The sequence below is a fragment of the Mus musculus genome, chromosome 13 (genome assembly GCF_000001635.26).
Source record: "Mus musculus strain C57BL/6J chromosome 13, GRCm38.p6 C57BL/6J".
Lineage (NCBI taxonomy): Eukaryota > Metazoa > Chordata > Mammalia > Rodentia > Muridae > Mus > Mus musculus.
Genome location: NC_000079.6, coordinates 42,375,198 through 42,389,124, shown reverse-complemented (window position 1 = coordinate 42,389,124; position 13,927 = coordinate 42,375,198).

Sequence of the window (13,927 nt, the reverse complement as noted above, 5' to 3'; positions counted from 1 at the left end):
TCTGATTATGGTCACTCTACTGTGTGACAGATGTGACAGACCTTCTGTCTGTTCCTTCTACCTACACAAGTTTCTACATCCATCCTCTCTATATCTCTGACGTTAATTTTAGGAGATTCCATCTATAAGTAAGATCATGTGGTGTTTTTCTTTCTGTAATTAGCTTACTTCATTTAGCACAATATTCTCCAAATTCATCCATGCCATTCCTTTCAAAACTGAATACTATTTCATGAGATGATCTAAATTCCTAATAAATTTTGGACAATACAATATTGGTAAATATAGACTCACGGTTGTGATGAGGTTCTCTAGAATTCAAGCATTTTGTATCATGAAGAATTTATACTGTGGATAGCAACTCCTATTTCCCCTCTCTAGTTCTTAAGATGACTGTTCTACTCTCTGCTTTTATGTATGATTATCTTGGATATTTCATAACTGTAACCAGACAATGCTTGTCTTTCTGTGAATGGTTCATCCATAACTTTACATCTGGCAGGATCACTTTCAAGTCTAAATACTATTCTCTCTGAGTCTGTCTGTCTGTCTGTCTCTATCTGTGTCTGTCTGACTCTGTCTCTCTGTCTCACTGTCTGTGTCTGTCTCTCCGTTTCTGTCTGTCTCTGTCTCTGTCTCTGTCTCTCTCTCTCTCTCTCTCTCTCTCTCTCTCTCTCTCTCTCTCTCTCGGAGGCATTATAGACTCACCCATTCACCCATTTGCTCATGGGCATTTAGGTTGTTTTCTTATCTTTGGTTCTGTGTCTAACGTTACCATGAACCTGGGAGTTTAGACACCCCTTTGAGATCATGTTTTAATTCTTTTGGACAATTACTAGGAGGTGGAATTGCCAGACAATTATAATTCTAGTCTTACGGTCTGATGATGGTGTCTCGTGTGGCAAGTTGTGTGGATGTGTGGATGTGTATGTATGCACATGTTTTTGTGTGTTATGTGTTTCAGGTACTTGAGTGTGGGTATGATGTGTGTGTGTGTGTGTGTGGGGGGGGTTATGGTGCACGACTCACTGTGTACATCACTTGTGTAAAGGCCAGAGCAGGACAGTCTTCCATCATCTACTGCCTTGAAAAGGTCTCACTGGTCAAGAAGCTCACTGCTTTGGTTTAGCTGGCTGGCTAGCAAGCTCTCAGGATATGCCTGTCTTGGCTCCCCAGTGCTAGGGGAACAGCCACACATAGCCATGCAATTTTTGCATGGATTGGAACTTGGCCTACACCATTAAAGGACTAAGTTTTCTTCCCAGCCCCAAAGAGTCACAATTTCACTGCTCCTCCAACATAGACAGCTTGCAAGAATTAGATAACATATACAGAATGTTGTTGGAAACTATGAGACGTTATAAATGTAGAAGACTATATGGGCATAATAGCTAATATTTGACAAGCTAAAGTGAATGACATACGGCTTTGTAATAAAATAAACTTTGTTCAGTTTGCCAGAGACTGTTAGTGAACTAGGTTCGGGGAAACTCATCTCAAAATTATAATTATGTCAGTCTGAAACATTTGTCCTAATATAAATGCAAACCAAGATGAACAGAGTATGGGATAAGTGGCTCTCTGTAATCATTATATATTGAGGGCCTTCTAGGTAGATTATGTGCCTCAAGGAAATGAGAACTAGAAGACAAAAGATGTGCAAGAAGATGGTAAATGGAAATTATACATACAGTGATTAGATCAGTATTGTGCACCCACTCGTAAGAGAGATTGATTGTGTGTCCTGGCATCGCACTAATTAGGTATTTAGTTCATTTATATTTTATGAAACTGTAGGTAGGTTTGAATTCATATGTAATTGTCTTTTTCCTGGTGTCCCAGTTAACACCTTCCCTCTCTACCGACTTCCTGCTGAAGTGTTTCTGATTATTTAACATTTTCTTCTGTCCCCTTGCTGATTTCTAAGTTGCCTTACTTTCCTCTTTGGGTTACAAGAGGCTCCTTTATATCTTAGACTGCAGTGGTTCTCAACCTGTGGGTCATGACCCCTTTGGGGGTCACATATCGGCTATCCTACATATCAGGTATTTACCTTACAATGCATAAAGTAACAAACTTATAGTTACAGAGTCGCAACAAAAATAATTTATGGTTGGAGGTCACCACAACGTGAGGAGCTGTATTAAAGGGTCGCAGCATTAGGAAAGTTGAAAACCACTGGTCTTAGTGAATTGATATAATTGCCCCCCTTCCTTTTCTCTGATGCTAGTTGTAATGCTCCGATCCTGTTTTTTAAGCCACTTATATTGACACAGTCATGCATTCCTATCCCTGTGTCTAATTTAAACTCCCACAGACACTAGCATTACTGTTCTGTGCAGTCAGCATTTATTTACATTTCCATATATTTTCCCATTATATTATTTCTCATTTCCTCCAGTGTTTCCATGTTTGCATCTGGAATCACTTTCTTCGGGCCTGAGGAGTTGGCTCACAGTTCTTTAGTGTGGCCTGTTTTTTTGTTGTTGTTGTTTTTGTTTTTTTTCCTGACTAATTCTTTCATTGTTTTCGACTCAAAACATATAGCTTACTTTCATTCTTTTTTATATTTATTTGTTTAGCATGTATATGTGTGACTAAAGATGTATATGTGCATATCAATGTATATGTGTATATGTGCATATGTGTATATGCATGTGGGTATGAATATCTGTATGTACCTGTATATATATAGATGTGTGTGTGTATATATATATATATATATATATATATATATGTGTGTGTGTGTGTGTGTGTGTGTATGGGTATATGTATACATATTTATATAAATGTGAGTATATGTGTGTATGTATACATGTCGTGTGTATGTGTGTGTGCATGTGCCACAGCTCAGTTGTAAAAGTCAAGACAATTTCCCGGAGTTCTCTCTTCCTATCATGTGGGTTCAGAGACCCAAACCCAGCTGTTTCAGCTCAAGGCCAAGCACCTTCACAGTCTGAGCCACCGCCTCACCCAGCCCTCACCTTCACTTTTGAAGGATGTGTTGGTTGGGGGTAGCATCCAAGGATTAGCATTATTTTCCTGTAGTGCTCATCCAGTTTCTGGTTTTCAAACTTCTGATGAGATGAGGTTTCCAGTGTTGTTTCTTGTTTCCTTAAAGGCAGCAAACCTGGTAGGCATCAAGCCCTGGGTTCAATTCCCAGGCCTACAATTAAATAAATTTTTAAATGCAATAAACATCAAAAAGTCAAATAAATTGGCTTCCCCTCTTGCCAAATACTTAAAAAAAAATTGCTAAATGTCACTGTAATTTTCCTTTTTTTGTGTTTATCTTGTTCGAGATTTGATAAATCTTGCACTTATAAAACATTCACCTAGCACCTTTTCATAGATTGGTCTAACCTATTAAAATCCATTTTGTCCTTACCTCTTGATCTTCTCAAACAGAATAACCATAATCTTGCTATTGGCTCTTGTCTGAGAATACCTGTGTAATGATCATCTGAGGGTCTACGTCTGCTGCATGGTCTCTCTGTTGTTATCGGCCATCATTGCTTGTTTGCATGATGAGTTATTTCTATGTTGTCTCCCTATATGGTACACTAAGGCTCTAAAGTCACTCTACTTGATGCATCCTTCCCCCTGTCAATCTACCTCTTTCCTCCATGAGACCTTTGGGGCTGTTTGGCTTTGTAGTGAGGTTTATAGTGACTTTCGCCCTAGCAGGAGACTATTTGAGAGTTGATGCCTTCTAACATCTTCCATCTTTGTTCACTAGTATCCCATATAGCACCAGAAGCCAGAACACATCTGCCATAGGAAGCCAAGGGTTCACTGATGACCCTATGAGATCCCATTTTGGCATACAAACTCTGCATAATTGTCAGAACTATGTTTCCTTTTCCTTAATAGATGGTCTCTGCTTGTGTAAGTCTAATCCTATGTCTTTGTCCAGAATCAACGAATGCCCTGAGAGAGAAAACCAAAACTGTCTAGACAACATCAGCTGCTATCAGAAACACATTCATCTTCCTAGTACATTGAATCTTGTTTCTGCGATTCCTGATTGCATGTGATCATTACTCTTGATTGACATCCTATGGGATCGTATAGGTGACACTCCTCTGGGCATTCCTAAAACAGTATTTCTAAAGAGGTTTAAATGGGAAGGGAAGACCCACCCTGACTGTGAGTGACACCATCCCATGGGCCAAGGCCCCAGAGTGAACAAGAACAAAAGGTAAACTCAAACATGGCTACCCATCTCTTTCATCTTCCTCATTATATGTGGAGTGTGACCACCGCTTCTACTCCAGCCACCACAGCTGGTGTCTTGATTCCTGCTATGCTTCTCCAGCTACGATGAACTGTACCCTCAAACCGTGGGCCAAAGCAGACCCTTCCCTCATTAACCTTAACCAAATTAACCTTAAGCCAAATAGTTTATCACTGCAAGGAGGAAAATAACTAATACAGACCATTAGAAATAAGAACCCTGAGATTCCACCTCACACCAGTCAGAATGGCTAAGATCAAAAATTCAGGTGACAGCAGATGCTGGCGTGGATGTGGAGAAAGAGGAACACTCCTCCATTGTTGGTGGGATTGCAGGCTTGTACAACCACTCTGGAAATCAGTCTGGCGGTTCCTCAGGAAATTGGACATAGTACTACCGGAGGATCCAGCAATACCTCTCCTGGGCATATATCCAGAAGATGACCCAACCGGTAAGAAGGACACATGCTCCACTATGTTCATAGCAGCCTTATTTATAATAGCCAGAAGCTGGAAAGAGCCCAGATGCCCCTCAACAGAGGAATGGATACAGAAAATGTGGTACATCTACACAATGGAGTACTACTCAGCTATTAAAAAGAATGAATTTATGAAATTCCTAGCCAAATGGATGGACCTGGAGGGCATCATCCTGAGTGAGGTAACACATTCACAAAGGAACTCACACAATATGTACTCACTGATAAGTGGATATTAGCCCCAAACCTAGGATACCCAAGATATAAGATACAATTTGCTAAACACATGAAACTCAAGAAAAATGAAGACTGAAGTGTGGACACTATGCCCCTCCTTAGAATTGGGAACAAAACACCCATGGAAGGAGTTACAGAGACAAAGTTTGGAGCTGAGATGAAAGGATGGACCATGTAGAGACTGCCATATCCAGGGATCCACCCCATAATCAGCATCTAAATGCTGACACCATTGCATACACTAGCAAGATTTTATCGAAAGGACCCAGATGTAGCTGTCTCTTGTGAGACTATGCTGGAGCCTAGCAAACACAAAAGTGGATGCTCACAGTCAGCTAATGGATGGATCACAGGGCTCCCAATGGAGGAGCTAGAGAAAGTACCCAAGGAGCTAAAGGGATCTGCAACCCTATAGGTGGAACAACATTATGAACTAACCAGTACCCCGGAGCTCTTGACTCTAGCTGCATATGTATCAAAAGATGGCCTAATCGGCCATCACTGGAAAGAGAGGCCCATTGGACTTGCAAACTTTATATGGGGAACGCCAGGGCCAAAAAGGGAGAGTGGGTGGGTAGGGGAGTGGGGGTGGGTGGGTATGGGGACTTTTGGTATAGCATTGGAAATGTAAATGAGCTAAATACCTAATAAAAAATGGAAAAAAAAGAAATAAGAAGTATTTATGATTTATCCAAATCTGCATTTCAGTGAAGGCATTAGCCTACAGAAACCCACTCCATTCAGCTGGGAAGCAGAGACGCTGCTAATTTAATTTTATAGCCATTTCATGGTTTACTTTGGACTCACTAGCGTGTAACTTTCTCACTGCTACAAGTTCTGATTCATCATTTGTCATATGTTTCAAACAGACATTAAACCAGAACATCTGAATGCTGCAATCAAGATTCATCATGACAAGCATTAAATCACTGAGGACTGCTACACCAATAGACAAATGAGCAGACCGTAATAGAATGTCCAGAAATAAACCCATAGAGATAGCCACATTTAATGGATGATCAAGCGAGCATTTCAAAATGAACTATTAATAAATAGTGCTAGGATAACTTTAAAAGAACCGAAGAAAAATAAACCATTTTCTATGCCTTTCATACCTTATATTAAAATAAATTATAGGTTCATACATATGTATATAGAAAATAACACAGTAAAATACTAGAATAAATAAGGATATGTGTGTGTGCACTTGTAGGATGAGAAATTACTGTATAAATGCCTGTATTGAATAAGAAAAAAAAAAGCATTCTTACACATGAAAAAAACACCTAAGGACCATGAAAACCAGAGTCAGAACAACATAAAAACTGACCCATAACTCATACTAACCCAAGAGCTGATTTCCTTCATATAAGAAGGAATTCTACAAATTAACATGACCAGCAGCAGCTTGTCTCAGGTCATGTATGGCTGCCATGATAAAGTTCTCAACCTGTGTCTCTCTCCCTGCCACTGCTGACAGGAGACAGTACAGAGGGACCAGAAAAAGGCTGGAGAATGTTAACAAGTGATAACCAGTAGAGCTCTCTCTGTCACGAAATCACTAACTGGAGAGGGAGAGCAGATTATTTTCTTCAATTATTTCCTATTTGCTTGCATGGGGGAGAAGATTACAGAATATTCAGAAGAGTTCTCTCTCTCTCTCTCTCTCTCTCTCTCTCTCTCTCTCCAAATCATGTTGATCTCAAACTCAACAGTCCTTCAATCTCAACCTTCCAAGCACTAGGTGGCTATTTTGTACCACTACACCTTCCCTAAATATTTTCCTAGCATGACCATTTAAAGATTCTCCACTGCATCATTTAAAACAAAAGGCAATATGCTAGGGTGTTTCTAGGTCCCCTTCCAAAATGTTGATAACTGAGCTCATGAGAGATTATTAAAGCACTATCATACTCCCCAAACAGGCTGCTGCTCTTCTGCCAAGACACAAACGAAGCTTCTGTTCAGACCATCGGTTTGTTGAGGCTGCATATACAAAGGAATCTTTGTACCATCCAGACATGCCCATAATAAAGAAAAGACCAACACTGTTATCACAAAGCACAATTTAAAATTTTTACCACTACATCAGCAAGCCGGTTTTCAATTATTTATGGAAATTACTCTAGGAAATTAGAAATGAGAGAGGGGGTGGCAGGGAGGGGGAAGAAATAATGAGTGTAATTTAAGAGGTACCACTCACAGTCCAGTTCACAAAGGAAGGCATACCATAAAAAGAATCAGCTGGATGGAGCATCCCAGTTCTGAAGCATGAACACTAAAGGTCTGTGATTTGGAGCTTATTTCTCTCTTAGAAAGAACATGGATGGACATAATTGAAAAAGGGGGTTAGGGAGACATGTGAGATGTGAGTAGAAAGTACAATAATCCTGAATTTTCTACCACCAACTTGTCAAAATTCTTAGTCCCTGGTACAGGAACAGCAGCAGGTAGGTGAAGGTCTGGTCCCTGAGGTCTTGAGCCTCGCATCACTATTAGGTAATATCCATGCTTATACTCAGAGTATAAGTCACTTAATATCCCTGTGCCCCAGCATCGCCATCTATATAATATATTAATATCAAATAAACATTAACAAGACTGAAGAATAATTGCATTTGCAATAGCACTAAAAATTAATAATTTAAGAATGTACCTCATAAAAGAGGCAAAGTACCAGTTCACTGAAATAAAAACAAATTTATTATAAAAATATTAAAGCTACAAGGACAGCGAGATGGCTGGGTGGGGAGAGAGCTTGCTGCTAATTCTGAAGATGAGTTTGATCCCAGAGCCCTCATGGTGAAAGGACAGAACTGACTACACTTTGTGTCCATCACATGTGTGTGTACATAGATGCACATCATAGATAAATAGATAAATAAACATATAAACAAATGTAACACTGTTTAATTAGAGATACAAATGGGAGTGGAGAGACCGCTCATTGGTCCTTAAAACTCTTAAGGACCCAAGTTTGGTTCCTAGTACCCAGGTCAGGTGGCTCACAAGAGCCTGCAACTTCAGTTGCAGGAAATCTAACACCTTCTGATCTCTGTGGGTACCCTACCCACAAATCTCACCACAGCACACATAGGTAAACATGAGTATACCTATTTTCTTAACTAAAAACAAAAAACAAAAAATACCAAAAAAATGGGAAAACATCCCATGTTCTAGAATTTGAGCTTCATCCAATTGAAGTGTCCACACCTGCGGATGGCTGAGAGCCATCTACAAACTCAGTACAGCTACTATCTAAAATCTCAGTACAATTTCTGCAGAAATAGAAAAAAAAATATACCCATCCTGAAATTTCATATGAAATCTGAAGGGACTCTAAATAGCCAAAATAGTATTCCAAAAGAATCAGGCTGAATATTACACATTCCTTGATGTCAAAATTTACTCTGAAACTTCAGCACTGAAACTCTTTGATGATGGCTTAAAGGCACACAGATACACATGCCAGCAGGATTAACAGTCAGCTTCATCATGCTGAGCCTGACAGTGTTTGACAAGGGTCACTCAGGAGAGAAAAATAGTCTCCTCAAGAACTGTGTACCGAGAACTAATACCAATATGCACAAGAATAATATAAGCCTCACCTCTTCCCTTCTGTGAAAGCTATCTCAGAATAGAGGAACACCCTACACCTAAGTGCTAATGCTCTACAAACCTCAGAAAGAAAGCAAGTTTGCCCCTAAGCCCAGGCCTAGATGAAGATAAACGGCCAGAAACGCTTACCTACAAACACAGATGGATCCACAGAACAAATGGACTGTATAGTGTGTTCAGAAACACTCAGAGGGAAAACTTCATTATTCAAAGCTAAGGGAACCATTGGCATGGGGTAGAGACAAAGTCTACAGACAAAAGGACTGCTAAAATCACAAAATTGTAAGAATTAATCAAAAGCTGGGCCGTAGGGCTCAGTTCTAGAGCAATTTACTTAACTTGCACCAAGTCAATGGTTAGATCTCAGTACATAAGCTAGATTGGCTGGGGGTGGATATGCCTGTAATCTTCATCTGTCAATGGGTGGAGACAGGAAACAAAAAGAGCAAGAATTGAAGGCTATCCTTGTCTATAGCACAAATTCAAAGCTACCCTGGGCTACATGAAACCCTTTCTCAAACGGTGAGCAGGGAAGGGGAGAAGAGAAAAAGGAGGATGAGAAAATCTTGAAGTTTGTGGCTGGTAGTGGTGGGGAAGCCTCGCCGCAGTAACGGAAGCAGAGTTCCAGAGGAGAAATAAGGTCCCACGAGGCAGAAGTTTGGCTTCCTTTTACCTCCAGATGCTTGTCAATTCCTTAGAGACAACCTGCTTAGTCAGAGCATCTCCCATTGGCTCTGCTTCCACTAAACAGAGCTAAGGCAGGAGGATCATCAGCTCCTGTCTCAGCCTTTGAAACAGTGGGGACTGAGTTGCCAGGACTGTTCAAGTTGAAAAATGTATCAAATTTCACAAAGGCCCAGAATGGAAGAAATCGTATCTGATCCACTTTCTTTTCTTTTCTTTTCTTTTCTTTTCTTTTCTTTTCTTTTCTTTTCTTTTTTTGTTTCTCTTCTCTTCTTTTTGCTTCTTCTTCTCTTCTCTTTACCTTTCCTTTCCTTTCTTTCCTTTCTTTTCTTTTCTTCTCTCTACTCTTCTCCTCTTCTCTTTTTTCTTTCCTTTTCCTTTCATTTCCTTTCCTTTCTTTTCCTTTCCGTTATTCCTTCCTTCCTTTCTTCCTTCCTTCCTTCCTTCCTTCCTTCCTTTCTTTCTTTCTTTCTTTCTTTCTTTCTCTCTCTCTCTCTTTCTCTCTCTCTCTTTCTCTCTTTCTCTCTTTCTCTCTTTCTCTCTTTCTCTCTTTCTCTCTTTCTCTCTTTCTCTCTTTCTCTCTTTCTCTCTTTCTCTCTCTTTCTCTTTCTCTCTTTCTCTCTTTCTCTTTCTTTCTTTCTTTCTATTTGAGAAAACTACAGATGAGAAAGACTTACTGGAGGGAGGCTTATGGGCATGGAGCAAAGGCAGGGTGGGAAGCTACAGTGGAAGAGTGGGCCCAGAGCACTTTCATCACACGTGACCTTCAGTCTGCTCAACCACACAGCTTCCCTCCTCCTTGGCTCACTCACTACAAACCATTTATTATATTATGGTACTTTAAGTTTTTCTAAATGGGGTATACGGAAATATAAGCCAATTTCAGACATATACATACTAAAAGTGACTAATGCTTGTGTTTTCTCCAAGGATTTGTTTAGTTTTCAATGTGAAGAATCGACTGTTACTGTTGGCCTTCTCTGTGCCCACTGAGCATGCCCTCAGGCAGTGTATACTGGGATAAGCACATTGATAACTCCTTTTTCCTACTGTAGAACAATAAATGAGGAAATAAATGGCCAGAAGGTCTTGGGGGTAATGTCTGGGAACAGGACACATGTCATCTCTGAATTTGATGACACTGTGAATAAAGCCACAGCTTTATTTTATTTGATCCACATGAGGAAAAGGAAGTTGGGGGGAGGTGGCACATCTCCTGCTCATGTTCCTAATATGTAGAGATGAAATGGTCCATGGAGTGTAGACTTTAGGAATCTTCAAGGGAAACACTGAGCAAATGAATGGCAGGGGGAGTAACACAGTTTGTTGTTTGTCCAAACAAGCCCTTAGGATCCTCTTGTCTCTGGCTCCTCAGAATTGGGATCACAGATATCTACTGCCATGCCTGGATGAACCCCCTAAGTAAAGTCAACAAAAGGCTCATCTATAAGAGTTTCCTATGTACCTGAATATAGATATAAGAATGTTTTGAACTAGCATTCTTGCCTATGTTTGGAATCTAAACCATTGTTTCTAACTCTTACAGTTTTAAATCCTCATGCTAGCTTCTCTTCCTTCGTCTGTGTATCAACTAGGCATCCATTCACTCGGAGCTCTGTCTTTCAAGAAAGAGGGAGGACAGACATGAGAGTGATCACCTCCCTTGTCGCTTCAACCCAGCAGATGCCTTACACATTGGTTGCTTTACTGACAACATTGCCACTGTGTCTAGAGATGCTCAGAGAGAAAGTGTTCTCCTTTACTCAAAATAAATCACTGGCAGGAAGCAGAGATGAAGCTCTGATATGCCTCTACCTAATTTGTTCTGCTAGCTGCGAATAAGAAGACACTTTCCTTTTGCAACAGGTGTGTCTTCAAGTATAGATAGCTCTCCCCTTTGTGTGTGTATGGTGTGTGGTGTTGGGGTATACACCTAGGAATCACTGAGGATGTATCTCCTAGATAGGAGTTCTACCACTCAGTTGTACCCCTAGCCCCTTTTTACTTTTGTGTTATTGAGACAAGATCTCATCAAACTGTCTAGACCAGACTTGAGTCCTGCAGACCTTGAGTTTTTCATTTCCCTGCCTCGGACTCCTGGAAATGAAGCCATTATGAAATATGAGTCACTGCAATCAAGCCCCAAAACCACATGTACAGACTGGAACACTATGTGAAAGTCCTCCCCAACACACACAGACACACACACACACACACACACACACACACACACACACACACACACTACTAAGCCACGTTAAACTTCTGAACACCTTTTAACAGGATCACACAAAGTAGTATCTCTGCCCCCTGTCCCATCCATAGACAGTCAACGCAGTCTTTAACAGTGCACATTATAATGATTAAAACTTAAAGGAGTTGGAGTGACTGGCCCAAATTGCAATCCAGCTCAAGGAGTGGCTCCAAGGCCTAACACTATCACTGAAGCTATGAGGTGCTCACAAAAAGGGACTTATCATGACTGCCCCCTGAAAGACACAGCGAGCAACTGAAAGAATCAGACGCAGATATTTGCACCCAATCAATGGACAAATGCCGCTGACCCATGTTGTTAAATTAGGGAAGGCTGAAAGAAGCTGAGGAGAAGGGCAATCCCATAGAAGGACCAGCAGTCTCAATTAATCTGGACCCCTGAGATCTATCAAACATTAGACCACCAAACAGATAGCATATATCAGCTGATAGGAGGCCTCCAACACGCATACAGTAGAGGAATCTGGGTCTGGGTCCATTCAGAGATGAGGTACTTAAACCTCAAGAGATTGGAGGCCCCAAGGACTTTAGGAGTCAGGTGGAGTTGGGGTTGGGGACATCCATCTGGAGACAAGACACTGGGGAGGACGTATAGGATGTGGAACAGTTGGAGGGTAGGTCGGGGAGAGGGAATAAAATATGGAATGTAAAAAAATTAATTAATAAAAAAAATTTTTTAAAATGATTAAAACTTAAAATGAGGAGTTTGCCAAGATGCTCTGTAGGCTTGCTATCAGAACCCGGGGTTTGGTGAAGGGTAAGAGGCTGCCTCCATGAGTTAAGGCCTGTGATGATATTGGGTTGGCGAGGAAGCGGCTGGAAGGTCAGCATGTGTATGCCCTTTACGGAAGTTCCCTGTAGATTCTGTGTGGTTGCTGTTGTTGCTGCTGCTGCTGCTGCTGCTGCTGTTGTTGTTGTTGTTGTTGTTGTTGTTGTTGTTGTTGTTGTTTATACCTAGTTTGTTATCACAGTGAGCTTCACAGGCCTAGAGACATAATGTTAGGACACTGGCGACCCCTGTCCATCAGAGCCGTTGACTTTTCAAGGCAATTCCACAGATTGCCCTATTGTTCTCTAAACCCTGCTTTTAGAAAGGAGCTTGAGTTTCTTCAGCCAGGCCATACTCCCTCAGTCAAAGATGATTTTAGGGACAGAGGCAAATTAAATGTCATTAAAACTAGAGTATGGTGGTGGTGGCATCTGTCTATGTGGTGTATGCCCACATATGTGTGTGGTATATACATACATGGGAATGTGTTCATCCTGGCTTGAGGAAGTCTTCAGGCATCCTGCTGAGTCACTGAACCTGGAGCTAGTCTGGTGGACAGAAAACCCCTGCGGTTATCTTGTCTGTACCCCACACAGCACTGGGGCTGCAGGCATGCGCAGTGCCACAGTTGGCTTTTTTGAGAGTCCTGGGATCATGACTAAGGCTTTCCTGCTTGTGCAGCCAAGACTCTTACCCACTGCACCATCTTCCCAGACTCACAGCTATCCCTTTATCACTTCTGTGTTTTTTCTCTCACCTAAAATTAAAAACAAAACAAATGGAAAAACTGGACCCAGGTTCTCCTATTGTCATTCATTTATCAAGAGCCTATGAGATCCCTGCTCTATACTACATGCTGTGGTGAGTATAACTTACATGGGAGAACATAATGGAGCTACTGGCTGCTGAAGCTGGTATTGCTGCAGGGGTGTGTGTGTGTGTGTGTGTCTGTCTGTCTGTCTGTCTGTCAGAAAGAAGGAGAGAGTCAGACAGAGAATGTGTATCCGTGAGAGAGAGAAACAGACAGACAGAGACAGACAGAGACCTAGAATGTGTGTGTGTGAGAAAGAGAGATACAGAGAGAGAGAGATACAGAGACAGACAGACAGACAGACAGACAGACAGACAGAGAGTGTATCTTACATGTCCAAGAGCAAGCTTCTGATCATCCCACCTCAATCTCTCAGGTCCTGGGGTTACAGAGATGTGCCACCATGTGTCTTAATAGCTGTTCTAGTGCTGTGAAGAGACATCATAACCAAGGCAATTTAGAGAGGAAAGCATTTAGTAGGAGATTGTGTATCGTTTCTGTGATTAAGTATTCAAATATATGAGACTATTGGGGGGGCATTCTCATTCAAACCAAGACATTATGTATGGATTACGCAGTGCTGGGACTCTAACCTAAAGCTTTGTACAAGTTATTCTATCATCTGAGCTAAATCACCAGCTCTCAACCCTTACAGTGATAGAGAAAGGGTAGAGATTGTATGGTATATTGGGAGCAACTTAAAGAATAGAAAGACAGGGGAGGGAGGATAAGATGAGGGGGTGCTGTTAATGGAAGACCAGAATGGGGGGGCAACATTTGGAATATAAATAAATAAAATACCCCCCCAGAAAAATAGAA